This window comes from Coloeus monedula (genome assembly GCF_965178545.1).
Source record: "Coloeus monedula genome assembly, chromosome: 2".
Taxonomy (NCBI): Eukaryota; Metazoa; Chordata; class Aves; order Passeriformes; family Corvidae; genus Coloeus; species Coloeus monedula.
In genome coordinates, this window is record NC_138782.1 from 96,490,797 (window position 1) to 96,513,663 (window position 22,867).

A 22,867-nucleotide genomic window follows, 5' to 3' on the forward strand; every position below is an offset into this window, starting at 1 on the left:
GATTCGATCCAGTTTTTACATTCTTCATGAGGAGATAACTGGATGACTATTCCCAAGACTGAAAACTGGTCCTCCCAGCCTTCCCTCCCACACCTCAGCCCTTGAAGGCCCTTTAGCAGTCTCATCAAATCACAGAATTGTAGAATGGTTTACGTTAGAATGGACATTTAAAGGTCAGCTTGTCCAAATTCCCCTGCAAAGAGCAGGGACATCTTCAACTAGATCCCATTGCTGGAAGCTCCAGCCAACCTGACCTTGAATATTTCCAGGGATGGGACATCCATCACCTCCCAGTGGACAACCTGTTTCGGTGTTTCACCATTCTTATTACCCCTTGTCCTATCACCACAGGTTCTGCTAAAATGTCTGTCCCCACCTTTCTTATAATCCCCCTTGAAGGCTGCAATATGGTTTCCCCAGAGCCTTCTCTTATCCAGACTGAACATCTCCACCTCTCTCAGACTCCTTGCATGTTCCAGCCCTCTGTTCATCATCACAGCCCTCCTCTGGAACCATTCCAGCACGTTCCATGTCTTTATTGTGCTGAGGACTCTGGAGATGGATGTAATACTCAAGGTGAGGTCTCACAAGGGAAGAGAAGGGTAGAATCACTTTCCTTGACCTGCTGGTCACACTGCTTTTGATGCAGCCTAGGATGCTGCTGACCTTCTGGGCTGTAAATGCACACTGTTGGCTCAAGAAACAAAAGTAATGAAGAAAAAAAACGAAAAACAAGAGAAAATTAACACCCTGCTACCCCAGGCCCTCCTTCACAGGGCTGTTCTCAATCTAGTCATCCTCCAGACTGTATTGATATTGGGGATTTCCCTGACATAAATGCTGAACCTTGCACCTTGGACCTCATGGTGTTCCCATGGGCCCCCCTCTTGAGTGTGTCCAGATCCTTTTGTATGGCATCAAGTCCCTGAAGCTGCACCACTCAGCTTGGCGTCATCTGTAAACTTGCTGAGGGTGCACTGGATCCCACTGTCCATGGCATTGATAAAAATATTAAACAGTACTTACCCCAATACAGACCCATGATGCCCATGACCACTTGTCCCTGATGCCCATCTGGACTTTGAGTTATTGACCACTACCTTATGGATGTGACTGTCTAACCAATTCCTCATTCACCAAACAGTCCCTTAAATCTTTATCTCTTCAATTTAGAGAAGAGCTTGTTGGGGGGGGGACTGTGTCGAACAACTTCTTCTTTTTCTCTTTCCCTTTCATTTGTCCCACAGATGGACTAAGACTAGTAAGCTAAAAATTGATTACGCGGGTTTCACAGAAATATCTTTCCGGGCAGCTGATAGTGATTTTTACCCAAAAAGTTTATTGGTGGCAGTACTACCTTTCAGTGGAGTTCTTTAACCATTATTTCAACAGCCTTTTGAATATATTCTTAACAGCTGTAAAAGTCAAAATATCATGAGTCTGCCTATACCACTGTTTCATATCACCATCTTCCCTGAAGATTTCTGGTAATTCTGCAGTAATTTTCAAGTCTTAGTTATGGAAATTTTGCCAGGACCTCTGTTGTTAAAAACAACTGAGAATGACCTTATTTGAAAATGCATTAAATTCTATATTAAAGTGATAACGTTTTCTTGAAACCTTCGCAAAGGCATTCAGAAAAGGAAGAAACATATATAATATTAAGTTATTTCTTCAGATTACTGGAATGTAACTCATAGCTACATGGACAATTGGTGGATGTTGCTGTGCTACATCGAATAGAGATAACAGGACTTGATAAAGCATATATACAGGTATATAGTTTTTACAAATGAAAAATGAAGTGTTTTTCAAAAAACCCAAAGCATTTTACAATTATAAGTTTTTAAATATCAAATATTTAAAATAAATTAAAAAAATATATAAAACATGCCTAGAAGGAACCTGACGTACTTGAAATAGGCTCCAGCATATCAAGACTGTAAGATGCTGATTCCAACCGAACCCCATCAATGCTAGGAGTTCCTCAGTCCTTTCAAAGGCTTACCTTCACTGCTCTCCTCTGGACTCCTTCCACACCATCTACCCCTTTCTCAGCTGTGTTGGCCTATGCTTTCCTGAGCTGCAGTGGAGGGCTGGAGGACAGGTGCTCATCAGTGTGTCTTGCTGTCTCTGATGTCTTACATCCAGTCTTCCTCTTGGAACTTTTTAAATTAAGTGTTACATCGTGAACCCAGCTTAAAATCGGAATAAGCTTGTAATAAGTCAGTTCTGCTGCAGGCTTCCTCTCTCCATCCACATCTCTCTCCTTTGAACTGGAAACTAATCTACCAAAAAGGTTATTTTTCACCTACATTGTGTCTTTGATATGGTTTACAGGAAAGCAATACCAATGTTTTTCTCTTGCAAAAGGGAGGAGGTGTGGCAGCAGAAGAACAAGACTCTTCCTTACACTGGCATGACTGATTCATGTTAGATTAAAATATATGTTGAATTACTTTCTGCCCCCTGTTATATTGGCAAACCATCATTAGCCCCAAGCTTTTTTTCTTTTATTTTGCTCTTTAGTTTTGTTTTGTCTTACTAATTTCAGATAGTTTTGTAAATTGAGCAAAAAAATTCTGAAGGTAGTTGCTTTTCCTAAAGTGCTTCCTCTAACCCAGCTTGCTCTTGGTGCAATTATTTGTGTATGCTCTCTACTCCAGCATTCAAGCTATTAGTGAAAACCCAGAGCATATCTATAAAAGAATTTGATAGGTACAGCTGGAAACTACTGAACACTACACTGTAATCAGCTTTATTGTCCAGTCTTTTCACTGTTGTAAGATAATTCTAGATGCAGTGCATTTCCATAATAAAGACGTGAAACACCTTTTGCTTTCCCTATTGACTCTACACTGTGGAAGATGAGATTATTTTGACAGGGTATGCTTTTGTACTTCCTTTTGAGATGTTTCCTGTCACATTTCCTTCAGGGGCTAATTCAATGATTGTTCAATACTTTTCCACAATATCTTTTTGACTTCATGATGTCCAGTCACACATTTTCCTAATTTTGAAGAAAAAAAGACTAGATTTATATTTACTGTTCTCCAGCCCTCCAGTCTTAACTGACACCTCTGTCTCTCTTCTTTCAAATTCTCTCAGGTAACTAATTGCAATTGCTTTTGCTACTTCCTTTAAAAATGTTGATTGAAATCCATCCCATTTACCATCTTGAATACCTCCCACCATTTTTCTAAGTATTCTGTAACCTGTTTGCTGGCCTGAGCTGCTCTACTATAGTTTGTGTTACATGCATGGTTGCTATTAATCTTCTTGTCCAAAGACTCATACCAAAAAGGCAGTAAATCTTTTGACATTATTAGTATTATTCATTATTTATTCACTCTTCCTCTTAAATAATTGATCTATATTTCCCTCAGCTTACACCTAATGACGGATAACGTGCTTTTGTTTCATGTTGCTTTCTTTGTGTAAATCTCAAGCCATATCTTCTCTACATTTCCTGCCTACAGTTTTTTGCTGTTTATTTAGAATCCCTCTCATCCATGTGTTCAGCCTTCTGCATTTTGTGCAGTTCTGTGTTATAAACTGATAGCTCTTTCACAATATTGAATATTTCGAAAACAAAACAATACAGAAGATAATATTCAAGACGTCAGAACACTGCTATGGGGTCTTCTGCTTTACTTATTATCTCCTCCCCATGTCACATTGCTACTGCCTGTGAAACTGCCACAAGTCCTGTTAGCTTTCTTCTTTTTGTATTCCCTTGATTCACCTCATTATTTCTCTGCATTGTAGTGATGAGTCACTGTGGACTCCCACCTCTCTCTCTCAGACTTTTGCTCCTTTTGCTGGGGTCTCAAGAAATTCTATTACAGAAAGATCTGTAGCTGTGTTTGCTCCTCATAAAGGAGAAAGAAAACGTAGAGATATTAATGCATTCATTAATGCAAATATAAAGAAACAGAAAACCTACCAGACTGGTGTAAGTTACTCACTCAACCTATTTTTCTGTGTGAATGGGTTTTGATTTGGCTCACTAATTGATAATGGTTTTTGTAATATTTTTTAATGTTGCTTGTGGACTTACTGAGTCATTTACTCAGAGACTATCTTGTAGTCTACTTGTGTCTTTTAAGCCTTCAGTTACATGGTTGCTTGATTCTCAAATGCTTTTGCTTGATTCTCAAATGCTTTTTGGGGCAGCCCTTGGAAGTTTCCCATGCATACACATATTCATATTAGTTGTGTACCCATCACTTGCACTCCTGTCATTTTATAACATGAAAAAAGTAGTATTGAAAAGTAGTATTTTTTTCCTCTAAATAATGAAAAGGTTAATGGTAAAGTTAATTGTTAAATAAAATCTTAGTGTTTAATATTCAAAGCAAACAAAATGTATGCTTTTATATCTGCCTGCAGGCAACACAATACTCAAGCTTCCTTAACATGTATGAGGATTGTATAAGTGACCTCTGCCAAAGCATTTGAATTAAGTGTTATACTTGATTACTTATTAAACTATCCCTACAATCTTCATTACCCTCACTACATGTACTTATTGTGGTCCCACATTACAGTGCTTGCCTTTTAGAATCCAGTCTCCATAAAATTACCAGTCTGCCATAAAATTGTCTTATCTGTCCCTCATTACCTTCAGTTTTGAATCCCTTTAGTAGCTTCTTCTGCAACCCCAGTAGGGTTCAATCTTCTTGGAGCTCACTTACATCTTTAGTAAACCTGCTTCCACCTTTCTCTTTGAAATAGTTCTTCCACCAGTTATAACATCTTTGTCAAAAAAAAAAGGGAAATGAAAAAATTTCATGATCCTCTTTCTTGTCAAATATGCCTTCCTAGTAAATGAAGCATCATATCAACAGGAATTTTGTTTAAATGCTTTATTTATCACTCAAATTAATGTTAATAGTAGGAGGTTGTCTAAATTTTCAACAGAACAAAAATGCTATTTTGCAGTTCAAAGTTTCAAGAGGATTTTCATATAAATCCAGTTCCCTCTTTTTTTCCTATCAAATGAACTAGATATTTTCCACTACAGCACTAGTGTATCTCCAACTTGCTGGTGCCAGAAGTCCACCAAGGAAAAGATTTTACTGGAGGAGGCAATGGTAGGCTCCTACGCTGCATGGAATGAGTGAATGGTTGGCTTAAAACTGTCACAAAATGCTGTGATGTTGGGCCAACCACCTAATAGTATAGCAATCGAGAGGAACTTGGAAACAAGTCATGTTATTAATTCTTTTCCTGCCAGAATTCAGGATTTATTAATTTTAGGGACAAAAACCAGTATAGTTCCCTCTAAAGTGGGAACCCATGTTTTATGTCATTTCCTAGAGGCAAATGGTTAACAATTCTGGGGAATAATTTTTGCACGTTTTTTTTATAAGACAGCAGTAAATGGCTATTAGAGGTGACCTTATGATGAGGAGAAAGAGTTATAAAAAGAATTAAATATTTGTTGTTATTTGCTACTACCTAGGTTTCTTTTGAGCTATGTGAGGAAGTTCCATTTGTTAACAATAAAATATTCTCCCCCTTGCAGAAACTTTCAGTTATATAACTTGTAGTCTGATCCAGATTGCAGGAAAGTAAATGACAATTCTCCAATAGAGGGTAATAACAGCAGGATACACCCAGTAATTCATACAAGAGTCTGAGAACAGACCCAGAGGGGAAAAGAAATGGAGAAAAGTATTTGTTTAAAAACTCTGTTTGTTTACTTCTGACTCCAATGCTCTTTTAAAACCAATACAGAGGCTGCTGAAGGTAATGAAACCAAGGAAAAGTTTCTGGATAGGCCATACACATTCTCAAGGGCAGAGATGGTGCAAGGTTATCCCTAATATGTGAGTTGTTAAGTAATTAACAGTCTTCTGTGAGACCTGGGAGACACGAATTAGCAAAAGACTAAAGTAGAAATGCAACTGAAATGCTCTTGTGATACTTTGAGCTGATGTACATAGATTCAGTATATGGCTGATAATCACAAAGACAAAATAACCGGAAATTATTAACTAGGGAGAAACCTCGTACTTGATTTTGGACTACTTTTTCTGATCCCACCTCAGAATCTGTATCTGGGGAATTTGGAATGCATGATAATAGGAAGAAGTCAAAGAATACGTGTTCTGCCCATTTAGAGCAAAGTCCCTCAATTGCTAAAATCTAGAAACTGACTTTTCAGTACCTCTCTCTACCCTTCTTCATATTTGAAAAGATTTGTTTCATGAGCCAGTAATTTTGCCAGCTAAAACCTGGAAAACTTGAGAATAATTCTTCTTGGCATTTCATTCTTTGTCTAGTACTGGATTAAAAACACTAAAAAATGTTAAGCTATGTGCATTTAAATTTAGGTGCTTTTATAGGACCAACATACATTTCAATTGTAGAAAAATTCATATCAATTAAGTTATAGCAGAGATGAATGTGGCTGAAAATAATTCGCTAGAGGTTTAAACAATGCTGAAGATGCTTATTCTGCTCTAATCTGTCCAAATATAATTGATTTAGATATCAGTTTGTACAGTCATAAAAATAACAGTGGTTTGATATTGTTAAAGATCTCAAGATTCTTGTTACATTTCATTCAACAGTCAGATATTCTCCACTCAAATTCATGGGGAAGCCTGCACAAGCATGCCCAAGAAATTAATAGATGTTTCCTTTGCCTAAGATCCTATATAACAATGATCACAGAATTGCAGAAAATCATTTACTTAATCTGCTTCCCTCAAGTTTTAAGTCAAACCTAATAGGTGTTTGTTCCTGGAAATATTTAGAAATGAACTAGTGACCAATGTCTCTATGGTTACACAGGAAGTCTGAATGCTTCTCTAGTATGCTTTGCTCAGGAATCAAAAGAAATGGCTTTTTGTTTTATTCATAAGAACTTCTCAATTTCAGCTCTTCGGTAATTGAATTGGATATTCAGCCTCAGAGAGAATATCCAAAAGGATTGTCTGTTCCCTTATAAAAATAAAAAGCATCCAAGATCTCTTTTTAAAAACTCAGTTGGAAGTTTTCTTTGATTTAATTTGCTACTGAAATGTTTCCCTGTTATAATCTCTATGTAACTGTGCTAAGAGCATTCAGTACAACAGGATATGTTTCAATTTCTAGAAATATAAATTTACCATTTATTTAGCATAGTGCTTAGAGAACCTTTAGCAGCATTTCAGGTTTCAAAACTGTCCACTCTGGAAATATTTGCACAGTTTTATTGAATGCAAAACATGTAATGTGGTCTTCCTCCTCAAAGTTGCTTAGCCTTGTACCAGAAGATTCTTAGACTGTGGTTCAACTACCTGCAGAGACCATTCTAAGAAAAATAACCAAAGCAGAATAAAGTACTGTTTTCAAATCAGATGTCTTTTATCTTAGCATTTGAATTAGCAGTTGCTTATGTTATTTTAAAAAGCAGTATTATTATTAGAGTCAGGAAGGCTGATGTTTTGGAGTTCTCCCTCATGTATTGTGTGAGCCCACAGCAAAATGTTTCTTTTGCAGAAGCTTCCTGCTACCTGCAGATAGAGCTTTGCTATGTTGTTTGTTAAGTAAAGCATTATTTTCTTTCAATATCTGCTTTCTGACTTTACTTTGGAATTCAGGTGTATTTACAATCACATTATTAATAAGATGTCTGGAGAAAGGACAGATGTTTTAGTTACGTGGGCCATGTTGAAGCTGAAGCTCTGAGAGTTTCCTGTATTGTTTCACATGTACAAGTAGTTTTTAAAAACATCTCAGCTTTGCTGCAGATGCTGCAACAGGGATATTTTATCATCATGCATCAGTAAATTTCTGGTAGATTTTGTCTTCAGTGAGACATATCAATGAAGCTAAAAACAGAGCATTTGCTGTATCAGAGAACAGAGTGGATCTTCCTACTCGATCATCTGCTTTCAAACACCCAAGTACTGGGATATCACCAAATGACTGAAATCAGCCTTAGTTTTCTCTCCAAAATGGCCATAGCTCTAAAGCAATGGGATTGTAAAATATACTTGGAGTTATTTTGAGGGATGTACAAGATTTGAATCTTTTTAGGATACAATTTCAATTAGTTTTACAGAAAAAGGAAGTTGGTAGCACTAATGTTTTTTCTTTTTTGTTAAAAGTAAAATAGGAAAACTAGGATTTTCATATAACCAAGGAATTATGGTTAAAGTTCAGCTGTCAAATGAGTTTCACTGTAAAATTGGAAACATTACCAAGTATTGTTGGATTTTCTTTCCCCCTTTATATTGCTTCTTTTTCTGTCTACTACAGAAGTCTTTGATGGGCTCATTAATTTGCAGGGTGAAAAAAAGTTTCTCTGACTATGAGGACAGTTAAAGCAAATATATAGTTGAAGTTTCCAAATCATAGGAAGCATAATCATGACATCTAATGAATCTAACCACAGCATTTTTGGTGATTTGGATAAATTTAGCTACATTTGCACCGTGAATACTTGCTGTAAAGACAATTTTAAGTAACTTTTGAAGCTTGATATTTAGTTTTCCTAGCTAAGATGGTATTAAATTTGAGGATCATACTTGAAACATTTTATAGGAGTCAGTGTTTGGGCAAAACCTGCAAAATTCAATTCAGTTCAAAGTTACACTGGTATGTCTGGATTGAAGATATGGGCTTACTCCATTGATTAAATGTGCTAACTTCAGAAATTATGTTCTGGATTGAAATTTTATTTTCAAACACACTTAACACTTGAGAGAATTTTAATCTGCGGATTTAGCCCAAAGTCCTAAACCATCTTAAAGCATGGCTAAAAATATAGTGAACATTGCTAGTTCTAATAAATAAAATTTCTCAAAAATAATTATTTTTCTTTAGGCTGACATGATGCCAAATGCAGAGCTCCACTCTTTTCATGCTTCTAGTCACTATTACACAATATAATTGTATATGTATAGTAGTATGTATAGTTGACAATTTAGTTACAGAAGCATGCTGTTGATGCTTTTTTGCTTTGCCCTATATTCAAGGCAAATACCTAACTTTCAAGATCACATCGAACAAACTAATGACTGGCTCTTCCAAGAAGCATTGTTTGGTTCAAGGCTAAAAGTCTTTTTATTCAACATCTAGTTTCTTATTAAACTCGAGCAGGAAATAGAAGCCAGTTCCATAAAGGGTGTTTGGTATTTATTTCTCTCAATAATCTAATGTTACTTACCTTTTAAAACTGTTAGGTATATAATGATAATAAATCAAGGAAAATGATAGTGCCACATAGAAAAATTAATTTAGGTGACCGTGATTTATTCTTTCTGTCCATGACCCAAATACGTATCAAAATCTGTTAAAACTGAAATGAGTTTAGAAAAAACCCTCCATAGAAGAATGAGAGGTATGCAGAAAGGTGAAGAAATTCTTAGAAATTTTTTGCACTTTGCTTAAACAAGAATTCTTACAGTCTTCTATTGTGCAGATATGTCTCCTTCCTGCCTAATATAGAATGTTGTTTTGAAATATGCTTTAGGATGATTGTAATTTTACACACAGAAACAGTGTGACTTCAGCAGACTTCCCTGCTCAATTTGCTCATTTGTAATGTCATCCTTCCCAATCATGCTTGTCTCTTTTGATGTACTGCCTCTCATGAAAACTGTGAGCCCTGTAAATGTCTCTATAATGACTAGCTCACTGAAGCCCTGGTCGTTGATGGCAGCTACCATAATGCAAATAATAAATAATAATAGTGTCTGTACATAGCTACAGCAAAGCTGGTGAAGCAAAACATGTTCCTGGATATACAGGGATTCTAATGATCAACTGGATCAGGGTCAGATGTTCTCCCTGTATCACGTGTCAAAGCAGGAGCTGGAGCTCAGCTTCTGCAGTCAGATCTATATTTGAGTTTTTACAGAGTTTCGTGACTCTCTGTGAGCCTACTGATCCACTTTTCCATATTTATTGAGTGAAATATTTTTATCCTTTGTAGTCTCTATACTTCAGTGGTGTTACATACATGTTATCTACTCTCTTTCCTATAAATTAATGATAAAGCAACAGCCGAGGGCACCTTCTAAATAATGTATTCTGAACTTTTAACAGTATATGCTTAACTCGTATTCTGATTTCCATTTTATTTAAATACCATAACCTGAAATTCATATGCCAGAAAATAGTGTGAAGAGGACTGAACAAAACTTCAAGCAATGCCTGTCAACATTACTTAGAGGTTTGACCCTGCAGGTTCTGAACTCTTAACAGAGTCATTAGAATAATTGTAATGAAATTTTCAAGATGCAATGATTGAAGGATTGTGGTCTTAACTGTTTTGAATATGTGCTTAATTAGGCTAAAAGTCTAAGCTGTTAGCATTGAGATGCCTCAACTGTAGTCATGTTCCATGTATTGGCATTCAGTAGTGCAGTGTCTTGGTAAGACTTCATTTTGTAGCCACATCTCTCCATATATCTTCTACATGTATGTTTCTGTGGACTGTTTTGGTATTTAATAGAAGTGTCCCCAGTTTTCAAGCTACCCTAGAAACAGAAAGAGGTAATTAAATTTAATAGAAACTGCAACATTTAAACAAAGATACATGATGTGTGTGCCCATGTACTGCATAGTTAAAAGAAACACTAACATAACACTAGAATTAGAAAAGCAGTTCTTTAATTTCAAAGGTTGGATTGCCAGCAGTGAACTAGAAAAGGAAATGTTTTCGATACAAGACTTTTTGTATGTACTGGTTCCCTACATCAGACACACTAATTTACATTTTGGAATCATTTTCTGTTCTGATTACTTGCTCTTGCTGAGCAGTGGAAAAAAAAAGTCAGATTAAAAAGTACAAAAATAGAGCTATCTTGCCAAACTCACTGCATTCAGACAACTGCAAGGCTTCCTCCCCTCACAGTAATTTGACTGAGAATATACCCACTGTGTTGAGATTTAGGCACTGGGAATGGAGCACAGAATTATTCCAACAACTTGCCAAAATTTTGAAAGCACAAGCTTTTCAAGTCTAAAGCAGTATTACTGTTGCTTAAATGCTATTTGTAGGCAATAGGAAAACTACTGCTAATGTATTTGGTTTCAGGACTATCACTCTACAGCAAGTGTGTTAACATATAAAACAACAGTAACTGGTCCTCTGGGAAATTCCAATATAGCAGAGCTGCTATTTCTGGAAAGCTATTTTTATATATGGAATACTACTGGGCTGTGTAATATTTGGCTGTTAGGTGAACACATTGAAAAAATTTAATTGGCATGTGATTTCAGCTGTCTTCTCAGAGGAATAGTGGTAACTTTATGTACTGGTTCAGTTCACTGTACCTGTAGAACTGCTGTTAAAGGAAAACCAGTGGCTTGGTTCCACTGAAGGAAGACTAATTTTTCCAACACACAAAACCTGAGAGAAACTCCTGAGTACCCTTTAAATGGTGTTCCTGCCATTAACTCATTTATATATTTCACTTAAGGAATGTTTACAAAGGAATTTTTTTTTAAAGGAATTTTACAAACACTATTTTCCACCACGTTGTGTGCTGCGAATGGCTAGAATTGCCTTGATACAAAATCTGGGCCATCACGAAACTAAGTCATTCTTGCACGCACCTGATCAAAAATCTACTGAAAGCCCTTAAATTAAGTCAAGCTTGGACTGACTTGCAAGATTGCCACTTTACTTGGTTTTGGTCAAGGTATTTTTTCATGTTGAACACAAAAGATAGGCAAGACACGATTCTTTGTTCTTCAACTCAAATGAATAGGCTCTAGGACTCAGGTGGATGGTGATTCCGACAGCTTTCAGGACAAAAAATGTCCCACATAGATGAAACACTCCTTTAGATCAGATACTTTTTCTCTGCAGTCATTACATTAGGGGAACTGTTATGATTCAGTGAACTGCTGAAGCTATTTTTTCATGTACCATGCCAGGCAGCCATGCTATTTGTCTCTATTAGGACTTTCCTCACCCGAAGTAGGGTGGCCATTTACTCATTGTAGTGCTAATTATACTCTGTTGTGATAGTTAGTCCCTCCTTGCCTCCATTTTCTTCTTTTTCTTCATACAAAATGCAAATTTCTCTCAAAGTGAAAAATTACTATAAATTGAGATCTGTGCTTTTTTCTTTTTTTTCCAAGACCTAGGCAAACAAAAAATATGCTTTTCCCAAATTCAGCCACCTCTTCTTAGGTGATCCCTGCTGCTTACATATTTGCAGGTCTTTATGCAGGTCTTTAAGCTCCCTCCCTTTAAACTGTGGCTGCTTGTGCTGTGCCACTTATTATGGCATTGCCTTGCTAACCCCTAATATTTCATTGCTTCCCTGTGCTTATTCTGCCTGCTTGTCACCTTTCCTCAGCCCTGTTAGATTTTTCTTACAAATTTTTCAAGGCTTTTTCCTTCATTCTGTAAGTGTTTACACTGGGCTATGTGCATTAAGCTCCCACATACTTCCAGAATAGGTGGAATAGACACTTGATATTCCAATGCAAGAGTTTTAATCCAGTGATGGAAGTAAATCTGAGCATGTTAATTCTTAAAGACTCAGAGGAAGCCAAGCTGGACACAACTAGCAGAAATTCTGGGCAAGAGCTCTCAGCTGGACAGAGAGGGTAGATTCCAAAGCAGTGTTTTAATTGCTACTAATAGCAGTGCTCAGTGGTGGAAACACGGATTTCTTTCTGTAACTTGTTCCCACCACCTACTCATTATCATGACAGCTGGTCAAGCTGGGATCTTAGAGGCAGTGGTTGAACCAAACTATGAGCCTTCGTCCTTGGCCAGAATGCTAGAGGTGACATGAAAACAGAGATGGCACACGAGCAGAAGAGCTGTTGGTAGCAATCTGAGCTCTTTTCCTTCCTGTCCATGCCAAGCCTGTTATGTGCTGCTGTATGTCTTGAAATAAAAGAGAAAGGAAACCGTGTCCTGCTGCCTCATTACTGTAAAGCATCCATGAGTCAGACAAGTTCCTGTAGTGCTCTGAATGGTGATCTGTTCCCTTTGGATATAACTGACAGGTGGGACCACCAGAGTGAACACTGCCCCTGCGCCTCAGCTCTGCCTTTTTGTGCGTATCATTTGGAAACTTGGAGAATAGGACTGACTGTCTCTCTGAGAGGCCTCCCACATTAGAGAATATTTTTTGTGTTGCTTGAGGGAATCACTGCATGAAAGATGTAGCTACCCACTGAGTGTCAGATAAAGAGCAGACTCCATTTCATCTATTAACTGGCTAAAGAGTAGATTGTCTAGTAGACACTTTCTATATTCCCTTGGGAAGAGATGCAGGGTTCTGATGGTTGCAGTTTGAGACCCTGAGGGATCTTGATGACCCATCATGGTGGAGTCCCTTCTGGAGTTGCCCCAGGTTATTCATCCTGCATGTCTTAAGCACCTCTCTGTTTATTTTTGTGCAATGGAAACAATCATCTTGGGAAGTGGACATAACATGTCCTTCCAGTGACTAAAGAACAACATAACTGCCTAGCTGAGCTAGGCAACTAACTTTAATGTGCTTTTAAGTGTATCTAGTTTTGATTTTCCTCTTCTCTTTTTCTTCTTTTTCTTCTTTTTATTTCTTCTTTTCTTGCCCCCTCTCCCTTCCAGATTGGCCTTTTCAGCAGAGAGAGATAAGCCCAGAAGTACTATGGTTACAGCTGTTGAAATCTATCCCTTATCTACCTCTCTTCTGAGAACAATTGAGAAAGGTCAGATCTTCCAGTTTCTATAACACTGGACAGAAACTTTAGGGATTAATTAAAATGAAAGAAGTGAAAATCTATCTGTCCCCATGTCTTTTTATCCTTATCATCTTTCTTTGAGAAAAGTAGAGACCTTTGAGAAAAAATCCCACCTACTCATGGGCTGACTGTGTTTTGAGAGGAAAGGGAAAAAGCCCAAGATCGCTACTGGGAGCAGACTTGACAGCTTATGCTTTCTTCAAATTGGGAGTTTCCACAGTCTTTCTTCCATCTCATTTTTTCTAAAATTTACTGGAAAACATTAGGCCGTGAACTTTTGCAGTTGAAACTGGGATGCTCTCTGAACAAAGTGCTACTGAAAATATCGACTAGTTTTATGCATATAGAACTCAACTGAGAATGCTCTGGGCATGTATTAATGCTATGGTAACACTGGAGAAACCCAGTACATTCGATCAGTGTTTGCAAGGTATCACATTAAAGTGAAAGTTTTTGTAGTTTTTTCCCCTAGGTTTTTTTTTTTTTTTTTTTTTTTTTCCAACAGAAGTATGTCAAATAGTTTTCAGGTACTGAGGTATATTTTAACATATGTTAACCAAACATATGCTTTGGGTTTTTTTTCAGTTTGTTTATTGAATTTGAAACTATAAGCATACAATTTCAAAAAAGTATATAGAAAAAAGAACTTTAAAGGTTAACCAATAAACAAGAAGTTTAAAATAATAAAAGAGAATAACTTAAAGTAGATCCTCTGTAAGGGCATAAATTTACTTCGATACTCCACAGAATGCAAACTCTTCCTTTCCTGACAAAGTATTATGACTAGACTTTTCATGAATGTCAGAAATAATTTGAATTTCATCTCATGTTATTTTTATTTCTGCATGTATTAATATTCTGGGATTTAGAGGCTGGTCAATAGCGTTAATGCCACCAATAATAAGGCTGCATCCAGCTTTTGTCAATCAGAACTAAGAGCTTCTCTTCTTGAGTTGAAATCTCTTTGCTATGTCTTATTAACTTCTATTAGTCTCATTATTAAGTCTTTAAAATTACCTAAATATTTGAAGTTATAAGAAAAAAAATGCCTTAAGACCCGAATAAAGCTTTGGATCTGAGTTCTACAGATGAGAACTAGGCTAAACTCTGACTCAGATTAACTGTCGTGGGTCTCTCTAGAGAAGGAGAATAAGCCATAAGCAGTAGAACAAAACCAGTAGGGTCCCTTTCCTTCTGGCTTCTCTATTGTAGAGAGATCTTGCAGCAAATTCTTCTGGCATATGGAACACACAAAAATTAATTCTTAGGAGGCTGTGGGTCAAAGTACTGACTAAAATTCTAAGCATCTTAAACATCTTAGATACCACAAAGCCATACCCTTTCATGTCTGAAATGTATTTTGAGTGGCTTGGTACAAATGCTCTGTGGAGTACACACTCAAATTAGGTGAGATTATGTTGATTTGGTTGAATTTATGAATTTACAAGTAAAAATTATAAACTGTGTCTGAGCCACTGCAAGATTACCCACTGAGTTGCTTCCATCAGGTTATATAAATTAGTTGTCTAACTGGCTTTAATTAAAGAGATATAACTATTGTTTATAAGAATAAACTTCATTTTTTGCTAAAAAAATTGCACTGGATGTCAGCAGTTGTGTTGATTTCTTGGGAAAAAAAAATACTGTACTGTCTACTTGATGTATTTTTAAATGTTATTTCTGGTGGTTTTTGTCAGTTTTGATGAAAAGTTTCACAGAACTAGCCTGAAATGATACACTGTTTTCCAGAATTTCTCAGATTCACCCAAAACAATTTATTAGACTTTTCCCAGCACACACCGACGTTAAGTTTAAGAACACGGAAAAAACCTCAAACGTTATTTAGTTCTAAAGACCATATGATATTGGAGGGGTGGAGCTAAGTAAATATGAATTGAAGTTGCAATACATTTTATACAACTTTCCTACAAAGCAGTTGTCTGGGCCCATATCCACTCCTGTGGGCACAAGGAGATACAAGCTATTGCCTAATATTTATGTTACTGCAGCACTCAGCTATCTTGAGCCTGCTCTGGACCTGGAAGGTCTCTCATGACAAAACTTAGTCCTTGCCAATAAAAATTATAGAATCACAGAATGGCCTGGGTTCAAAGGAACCTTAAAGATCATCTAGTCCCAATTCCTTTTTCACTAGACCAGGTTGCTCAGAGCCCCATCCAGCCTGGCCTTGGACACCTCCAGGGATGGGGCATCCACAGCTTTTCTAGGCAACAAATTCCAGTGCCTCACCACCCTCCCAGTAAAGAATGTCTTCCTAATATATCTCTTTCTAATATCTAAACCTCCTCTCTTTCAGTTTGAAGCCATTCCCTCTTATTCTTGTAAAAAGTCTCTCCTCATCTTTCTTGTCAGCTCCCTTCCAGGTACTGGAAGTCTGCAATTAGGTCATCTTGAAGCCTTCTGTTTTCCAAGCTGAACAAACCCAAGAAGGCACAACCAAAAACAAAAACAACAACAAAAAAGAAATTAAAAAAGAAGCTGAATACTCTCTAAAGTCTGGTATATACTTGAAAAAATTTACTTGATACCACGTACTTTATTAGGAAGAGAGAATGGTAAACTTGTAGGACAGTTCAGGGAGACAGCACTGGCCATGACAGGTGCTCTGGGAGAAGGGAAGCTGTGTTGAGCACCTGCTGGCCTAACATAGGCAGACAACAACACAGGGATGAACAGGCTGATCTCAAAGCCCTGTGTCTGGGTAAGAAGCTTAAAACTGGGAAATATTTTAAGTGACATCTGGTATTTTGTTTTCTGTTTTATGAGTAGATAGTAGTTTTGCTCCAAGAAAAAAGAATCTCATCAATTGTCCCAGTGTTCTTCTATGGTAAAAAATAATCTAATAGTTACCACTACACCCTGATTTATTAACCTCACCCCCCCCCCCCAGAATCCAGCCCACCTCTAAGAGATTAGAGTTGGGATTTTCTCATACTGAAGATCTTTTAGTCTGATCCAGTATTTTTCAAGGAGTAGCCAGGTCCTGTGTGTAGTGTGTCTTTCAAACAATGCCTCTCAGACTAAGAGTTCAGAAGATACCCTTTTTTATAAAAGGGAGTAGAATCTGCCTCTAAGCACTCTAGCTCTCTCTGTGGACTTCATCTGGATCTCTCAAGAGATGTGCATTGGCATTTCTAGGATAGAGTCGAAGTAAGGCAAATCTCTGGCTTTACAGAGATTTACAGTTATACTGCTTGTCCCTATCAGCTCCTTTGCTATGTCACACTTTAAATTTTGTTAGAAATAAGTTATATGATTGAATTCTTGAATTTACTGCTCCTGAATTTCCTCATAATGTTTTAGTTAGAGATATCAGTATATATGAAAGCCATGTTCTGTTTTCTTATAGAAATACATATTTGAAATAGGAACTTATCCAGAATCTTCCAGACCAAAGCAATGTTAGTAGTAAACAGAAGAGAAGACTCTTCATCAGTATCTTTAGTTTTTATTTCTTATGTCTGTAAAAAGTTTTATTTGGCTGTAGATGAATGACAAAAAGAGGGAGTAACTGTGGTTTAAAGCTGGAGCAGATTATATGACATGAGCTTTTAAAGAAGCAGAAGCTGCAAAATGAAAAGCAGATGTTTGGAGGAATGGCACATGCACCTCTGATTCACAAAGAGTTTAATTTGTCATAGTTCAGGTGGGGCTAAACTGCATTAAGGGATTGTTTGAGGTCTTGGCATTTTAGAAATATTGGCAATACAACACAGTTTTTTAAATTCCTGTGCCCATGACCTGAAGAATTTCAGATAAACCAAATATGTAGATTGCTGTTGCTACATAATGAATAGACAAATAAAAAAAGACCTTTAATAACTGTGGAATTTATGTCTTTGTTAGGTTATCTTCTCAAGCGACCAATAATTCTGTCAATATTTTTAAAACTCTTAATAAAACAGTGCATTGATCTACATTAACCTATGAAAAATGTTTGGGATTTTGAAGATCTTTTTTTCTTATTACCACATGCAAATAAAATTATTAAGAAATGTGTGTAAAAATGGAACTTAGAACATACTCTATATCCAGCTAATTTTCAAAACCACCATTACGTTTTCCCAGAATTTTGATAGTTTATCAAAAATGAAGAAATATTAGAATGACTAGAAATAACATCTAAGAAGTCTAAATATTTCCCAAAATCTGTACCATACCTGTCAATTTAAACTTGATGTTGTTAACCTACATTTAGGAAAAGTGTAGTGAAAGATAAAATAATGACGCCATTTGAAAATTAATTTCTTTGATACAAAATGAATTTTTTGTAAATGCCCCACAGTTCATTATTGTTTCTTTGCTATCTATTTTTGCAAATTTTCTGGCACAAAATTTAGTTATGAGAAAGTATTACCAGCTGAGTGAGTAGTAAATGAGACACAAAGCATGACATGGCAACGGAAAAAGAACAGTTTTGTTGATTTTCATTCTAGGGTCTGTGAATCTTTGGGATTCCGAATTACCTTGAAATGCTGTGCAAAAGCACATAGAAAATGTGCTCCTGTGGTCAGGAAGCTTAAAGCTCTTGTACAAAGACCTGCACCTCTCTCAGACAGGCCTGGGGATCTGCAAACTGATAAAGATTGAGAAAAACCCTTAGCTCTACAAAGGAAATCATCCTTTATTATGCTGTCTGAAGTTGTTTTAACCTCACTCTGGAAACAGACTAGAAACGAGTAACTAATATCACAATAGATTTGAGATTTGAAGGAGATTCTAGTTTGTTAAAGAAAATTAGAGCTCACAGTGGTGGGGAATTATTTTTGCTGTTTATTTCAAGTAGAAGAGGCCTTAAGGTGCACAGTCAAGTAGGTGGGGATTTGGCATGTGCTCATTTTTCATTTCATGTGGGCTACCTTTACTCTCTTAAATATTTATTACTTAATCCAAAAAAAGTAATAATAGTAATGCTGTAACATTTCTCTGGCTGTGTTCCCTCTGCAGGGTAATTACTTGTGATGAGTGCTTGGGGGTATGCTGGTCTCAGCTTGGATCTTTGGCTGGAGAGAAAATGATGAAGATGGTTTTTACCTGTCTGAGTTCCAGACCCAGAGCTATTGTGGAAATATTTCATTGACAGAAATACGGTAATAAGATTTCAAATTGCAAACCCTTTAATTAAAAGATTAATGGCTTTCAGGCTAGCAAAAATAACTGAAATGTCACTTCCAGTTGTTTGTACACTCATTCATTTATTCACTTGCTAATTAACTTGAGCCAGGTACAGCACTTCCAGTAAAGCAAAAGTTATAATTTCCTTTCTCTGTGGTTATAGTCCCTTCAAAAATGTACAGTGTAGGCTGGGAGTGATTCAGCTGCCTCAAATACTTATACACAAAATGTTCTGTAGAAATACAAAGCCCATATATCAAAAAGGAGGGCACTACTTCTTAACAAGTATATTTTCCAGAAGGTCAAAGTGGGACACAGAGGAAGAAAATGAAGGAATTCTGAACATCTCCAGCATGTGACAGGTGAGTCCCATTTTGGTCACTGGTTTGACAAGGTCTGCAGGAAAGGTCTTTCGTGTTCATTGATGGTTCTTCTTGAGCCCTCAGGCAAAACTACAATTAATGGGTGAAAATAAGAAATTTAAAGTCTTTGTATGAGGTTGTACCCTCCAGAGCTAAAGACGGGACGTATTACTAATAATCTCTCACACTTCTGTTGGCAATGACTTGAGTGATGAATATGCTGAATTGGTCATGCATTGCCTGGACATCACAGTTTCTGTTTTTCACACTTCATATCTCTAGGCTATACAGTTACGTGGGGATAAGTTAACATTTTGCTCCCACTGAGCGGTGCTCCAATGCCACTAATGAGCAGGCTTATGCTTGTTTCAGAACAACCAGGCCACCATTACTCAGGTGTAAGCCCAGAATGACTTACACAAATGCATCTGTTAAACAAAGTCCTTATTCTTTCCAGTTCTTTATTTGTTCCTCGTGGCAGTGTGTATGCGACATAATTGGGATCCTGCATAGTAGGAGCAGAATCCCATCTGTCTGAGGCATCTATAATTCGTTGCTGTCTCACAGTTTCAGAGAAGTAGCTCATCTGAATGATAACATTTTCTTTCACCACTTAAAACTCTAGTAGGAGAATAAACAATAACTATGCTCTGTATCATACCTTGAATAATAGGTTAAAAATTTCAGCACTGAAAAGAACATGTTCAGGATCATTTTTACCCAGGTAAAATATTAACAGGGCTGTCAATATTCATTGTTGCATGCTGTTACAGTGTATAGCTCACCAAGGCATAGGAATAACAGAATGAGTTTTCAATGGGCATAGTTAATAGTATCCAAATGTGCCAACACAGTGGCACTACTCTGAAGAGCAGCTTATACCCGTAATAGCACAACGGACAGGATCAGGGGGATCGATACAACATTTTAAGCAGGAACACTGGTCACATTCAGTCCTGAATTCGTACTGCATCCATGATCATATGCAGGTGTAGGCATTATGAAAGTCTTGCATATCCTGTGGAAAATGACTACCTTACCAGAGATGATGGGGGCACTCAAGTCTGGCACCATCTGTCTGGTCAGTCCTCAAGTTAATCAACCTATGCAGTCACTGTTGAAAAAATCAGGCCTTCTAAGGGGTTCTGAACATTACATGCAACAAGAGTCATGGAGGTACATGGGATGCCCAAGTTCAGGCTCTTCTTAGGACAGTGGGAACCTGACTGAGTTATGGGTGTTTTATATCCCATGGGGAAACTGCTACACTGAGTTTTCTTTTGGATCTGCACTTACCAAGGTGCTGAGGCTTTGTATCTTCCATGGATATTAACCACATGCAGGTCTTCTTTACACTGCCAAGCGTCTGTCAGGGACTTATACTGTAACAGGTGTTAAGAGTATAACACTGCACAACTAATCTTGGCAAACACCTCAGGACTGAGTACTTGTTACTTTGCTTAGGTCGTAGGTAAGGTTTTGTACTGTTCTGTGTGTTGTGTGTAGACTGTTTCATTATCATATGGAGGCAGAAGAAAATTCCTTCTGGGGACTTAGAAGCTGTTGCTGTGTGGAAGCATGCTGTGTGAACAACAGTCTGTGACCAATGCATTAACTTGACATTTTTCTGCTGTTGAGGTAAGACATTTATGAGAAAATACATATTTTTTTAAAAGCATAGCTACTTAATTCCTAAGCAATTTCAAAACTAATAGGTGCTAACTACCTGATTGGTTGGGCTTTTGTATTTCTGGTAATAGGGATGATTTTATTCTGATCCATTGCTACCATTTCTGTTTTACCATTTTTGCTCCAGATTTTTCTACAAACTTTATTAGCAGACAAAGTTCATGTCTCAAATAACATAAAATCCTGGAACACAAACTGAAGTGAGGAAGTGTAGCACACACTAGAGGGTGATGGCAGAAGGAAACTGGAGGCTAATTACAATAAAAGCAAGCAGTTGTTTAAGCTGGCTGTTTGCACAATGTGGTGATCTTGAACCATCTGGAAACTTGTTTTCATGAACAAATAACATCTGTTTCTCTTCATTGTTGTATAATCTAACCTTTCATGGTGTTAAGGAAACTTCAGATGTATTCCTCAACAAGTAGTTGCCTGATTTCTTCAGGGCACTCACCAGAAGTGAATATGCTTCAGGAAGGAGGATGTGAAGGAGCAATAGCCATACTAACTTATTCCTGGAGAAGATCCTTGATGACGTTCAGATACAAGGGCAAATATGATCAAATTGATGCAGTTTCTTCAGGAACATAGCCATGTGCTGATCAACATCATTTGATAAAGTTATTTGAAATGCAGCATGGGCATGAATGAAGAAACATCCCATTGCTCTTAGCATAAGGACGTAGTCTGTGATGAAGAGGCATCTAGTTTGTTATCAGTTCTACTACTAAGGTCTACAAACTCATAGCACTGAAAATTGTATTTCACGTGCTCTGTCTTTGGTAGCATGAACACAGGTTGACTGGAATGGTGAGAATGCAGTTATGGTTAGCTGGAGAAAAGCTGTTTCAATGACCTTCCTCTTCTGCTTCATGGATCTCTTTGAGCTACACTGTGACTTGGTGACTGTCCCACCAAATGACATAGTCCAAAGCTGTGTTTCCAACACAGCTGTCTCATGACTGGGCCTGAAGCACCAAGGCTCCCTTCTTCATGGTTTCATGAAAATGATGCTCACAAAAAGAGTTTGCCAGAAAGTTATTGACAGGCAATATATCATCAGATCTACCACAGATTACTCCAGGATGAAATTGCACGTGTTAGTTATTGTCATTTGAGAAGAACATTTGACAGTGGAAGCAAAAGGAATTTTAAAATTTTAGCGTATCTAACCTGTCCTGTAAGATTCACAAGAAAAGTTCAGATTGTTTTTAAAGGTGCTAGTTATAATATATTTGGATTGTTGATGATAGATTAATAAAGCTTGCTATTTTGAAATGGAAAATAAGTTGATCTTTATGTTCTGGGTCAAATTTTGTATGCAAAATCCTAACTGATCATTCTGTAGAATGATGTTCATATTCACTTCTGTGCCTTCATGTACAAATGTAACAATTACATCATGCTCTTTTGTATAACTAGCATGTCTAATGCATCTCAAAAATGCCTTCTCATGCCAACAGGCCCTTCAGCAAAGGCAGTCTGCACATTTCAAAAGTCAAAAGCAATGTGTTTAAATGACCTGTAACCTAACATGGTTCGTGCTGCTAGAAATCAGTAAGTCTGCTCTCCAGCTCACAAAGCCAACATTGAAGTTTGTTTTAGGAAAACATGGTTTGGGGACAGTGCTTTAGTGTGACTCATAATAGAGCAATGTGAAGATGTTTGACACTGTGGATATGTATCCATTATGTGTGATTTCCTCTCTGTGTGTTTGCATTAATAGAGACATTTTTCAAGTATTTTGTTTTTGCTTAAGCAACTGACCAAATATTCCATAATACTGGCAGACAAAATAGTCTATAATATTCTTTCAGTAGCTGGGAGAAGTCTCACAATCACTGGCACTTGTTCTAATGGAGGACTTCAATTTAACGGATATTTTCTGGAAGTACAACACAACAGAGAGAAAACAGTCCAGGAGATTTCTGGAATATGTGGAAGAGAGATTCTGACACAGCTGGTGAGTGAGCCAAGGGAAGATG